Raw genomic sequence first — 3,680 nt, forward strand, 5'->3', positions numbered from 1 at the left:
ACAGCCCCAGTGGGAAACGGGCGCTCCCAGCACAGCCCCCCTACAGCCACAGGCTCTCCTCCCCCATCACCAAAAAGGTCCACGAGGGCCTCAGCCCCTCCTCACACCTCTACTGGGGCTGGAAAGTTTGGTTAACTCAGCACGCACTGAATTTCTTCTTTTTAAAGTGAGTTGGAGGAAAAGCAGAGAGAGAATTGAGTGCGTACGCCTTTAGTGTCAGGAAGATCCTGGGGACAGGAGAAAGGAGGGTAACACTGAACTGCAAAGATGACAGAGCCTGAAGGATTTTTCAGCTTCAATAAAACTCTCAACGGCCACAGAACATTTTTTTTTTCTGTGTTAATTTAATCATACAAATATTCATTTATACATTAAGGAAAAAGCTTCCTTTTTTATTTCATTTTATTTTTCACCCCCAATGTGCTATCATAGGACTTCTCCCAGACTCCATGAGGCGACACACCATCCTGTCCTACACATGCACTCCCCCCCCCCAGAGAGAACAGACGGGCTGCAGATCCACCCAACTCACTCACACGAGAGGGAAAAAAAATTAAACACACAACAGAAGCTCAGAGATGGGACAGCGTGCATCCCCAGCCCCGCACTCCTGCACCCCTGTGCTGCAGCTGAGCACAGCCCACCCCCCAGCACTGACAGTTTGGGGTTGAACTCCCAGCTCCTCCGTGCTCTGACCTCCCTGGGCTCACAGGGCACACCCTCCTGCCCCAGTGGGTACTGACCCCATCGGGGTGATGCAGCCTCTCAACCCAGTAATGGTTTCCTCCTGTTTCTCACAAGCCTGAGCTGTGCATGCATCACTCGTCAGCTCCTCTGAGCTGCTGCACACGCTGCGGGATAACACAGCAGCAATCCTCAATAATCATGCCACTGCTTTCACCTCTCTGATGTTTTAAAGTCACCACGAGTGTGAATGCATCAGCCCTATGGAAATCAATACAGACCCCAGTGCCCCGATGACACCTGAGTATCTCAGACCTCCCTGTTTGAGACACAGAAACCTGACAGCAAGAGCAATTTGAGAGCTGGCTGTACCACACTTCGAGAGAACAGAGAAGAAACCACCTCTGGCCTCAGAGAAACGGTTCTTATGAAAGGAAAAAACCCAAAGGCAGAGCAACCACTGCATGAACGTCCTCCCACTGCCATAGCAAGGGTTACAGCCCCAGCTCTCAAAGCATCTGAGCTCTGCACCATCACTGTCAGAGAGATCGCTCCCACAGATGAGAGCTTACTCTCAGCTCCCTGGGAACAGCTGCAGTGTGAGCAGCACGAGGCCACAGCTCCCAGCAGCACCGCAGCCCCGGCCCTGCCTGCCTTCACACCCTGGAGCAACTCCTGCCACGAGGACACCACGGACTGAAAGCACTCGAGAGGAGAGAGAACTCACCTCTGTGCTGAACAAGTACATGCCTTCTGAGTGGGAAAGCACAGGACAAGCTGGGGTGCATCGTGCAAGCTTTTCTCAAGAAAAGGAAGATTCATTCTTAGCAGGAGCAGCAGGGGAACGCAAGCATGGCAGCCATTCTCTACAGGAAGAGCATATATGCCCAGGGGCAGAAAGCTGGAGTGGGGGGATTGGATCAGAGGCTCAAGGGTCTCCCAGCTGACGCAAGGCAAAGGTTGCAGCACCAGCTGCAGTATGCACACCGAGGCCTTATTTCCTTCCCCTGCCCCCTTTCACCACGCAGCTGACAAAGGGAGCTAATAAAGATAAGGAATCACCTAATCAACTGGACAAACAGCAGTTCCCAGTGCTTTGGATGCTTTCAGAAGGGCAGCAGCAGCACTGCAAGAGATGAGACCATCAAGTTCATGCCTGCAGAGCTTGACACGTTAAGCACCTGCTCAGAAAGGAAGGAGCAGAGCGAGGATCCACTTGCCCAAGCTACAACGCAGCAGTTCAAACTACTCCCTGGGCTGAACGCTGAGGGAACACAACGCGATCGGGCAGAAGGATGTCACAGGACAAGGACAGAGCACTGCACCATGGGTTCTTCCCAGAGCAGCTCGGCCTGGATCTGTGCCACTCACCCAGCTTCAAAGTCACAGTCAAGTATCAGTCCCAGCTGACAGAGCCAGGTCTGTTCACCAAACCACACGCGCTCCCAAAAGTCCAATTCTTCCTCTGCTGGGTTCAGACCCACTGCCCTCCACAAGAAGCACCTGTATGTGCTAACTGGCAGCTGCAATCCCATTCACAACAAACCAAAGGCCACGCACCATGCAGCAGCAAAGCTTGTGCTCTGCTCTGAAAGGAGGCTGCACCAGAAAGGGTTGGAAGAAGGTTGCGGGGTATTTGCATATCACTGTATCTTTGGCAGATGGCTTTTGCAGCCTTCAGGTGTCCTGCTCAGTCTGTGCCCCTTCAGAAGGACCTGTGGGGACACAGCCCCTTAGGAGCCCACGAGGCCGCTCTCCCTCCCTTCAGCTTTCCAATCCATAGCTGCGTGAAGATACACTGGAGGAACAACAGAGCAACCCGTATCTTTAGAGGAACAAGCCCTAGCAACAAGCCCCACAGAGCCCGTTGAAAAGGTGAGGGCCTCAAAGCTACACAAGCCAGGATGAGAAAGGCAGACGAATACAAGGCGACAGAGTGGGACCCAGCAGCTGATTCTACCTGTTGCTCTACATTCGGAAACGCCAAGGATTAGCCTCTAAGCTAACGCTTTATAACAGCAGAAAGGAGTTCAAACTTACACCGTATGAGAGATGGGAGATTCAAAACTATAAGGATGTGACTTGCAAAGCTTTGTGACTAGCACTGAGAGAATTACAGCTACAGAAAAATAGCTTCCTCTTGGCACCAGACCATACACTCGCTTGGTTGCTCTAGGCACAGCTATTGTACATCAAAAGTTAAGGAAAAAAAAGTATTTTAGAAAGCTAACCACATAGGACAGCTCTGGAACTTCAATAGATCTGTTTCTGATTAATACGGTTGTGTATACGAGCTCTTCATGTACAAGAGGAAGGGAAATGAGCCCTCAAGTTGTCCCAACCCAGTCCCACTGTCTCCTTCTTCAACAGTGATGCCCCAGCCTCCAGCAGGGCAGCCAACACTCGCACCAAAAGGAGAAAATAGGGACACGAGAAGAATTGAGAAGATTAAGAAGTGGATAAATCAAAATCAGGTGAAATTAAAAATAAAAATAAAAAATGCTGAGCTGGGTACAGACCCAACCTGGCATTAAAACACATCCAACACGAAGAAGTCACCACACAACCCCCAGAAGATGCTAAGCCAACGTCCAGGCAACGAGCAAGACGTGACAGCTCCACAAGAGCACGCTGTCCCTCACTTAAAGAGCTACGAACAGGAAAGAAACAAACCAAACACTTCCTCAAACTACAACCGCTCTGTAGGCAAAAACCTTTTAAAAGATGGCTTTCTCATTTCATTTCTCTTTTTTTATAATCCTTTTAAGCTACCTAATTCTGTGTGAGAATGACTTCTAAAAAATAAAATCGCGGTGTCGATAGTTTCCTTCTCATAGCATTAAACAACATCCTGAAATTCAACATTCACACATGCATACTTAGATATTTGTCTGCTTTTTTTTCCTCCGGAATCAGCTAGTCTTAAGTTATTGGGCTTTTGATTTTATTTTCTTCTTTATCCAGAACGTGGAGGCAGAGAAGGGGGGTCCACGCTG

Source organism: Cyrtonyx montezumae, unplaced genomic scaffold (genome assembly GCF_038088225.1).
Source record: "Cyrtonyx montezumae isolate F1298 unplaced genomic scaffold, pur_monq_1.0 scaffold_26, whole genome shotgun sequence".
Classification (NCBI taxonomy): domain Eukaryota; kingdom Metazoa; phylum Chordata; class Aves; order Galliformes; family Odontophoridae; genus Cyrtonyx; species Cyrtonyx montezumae.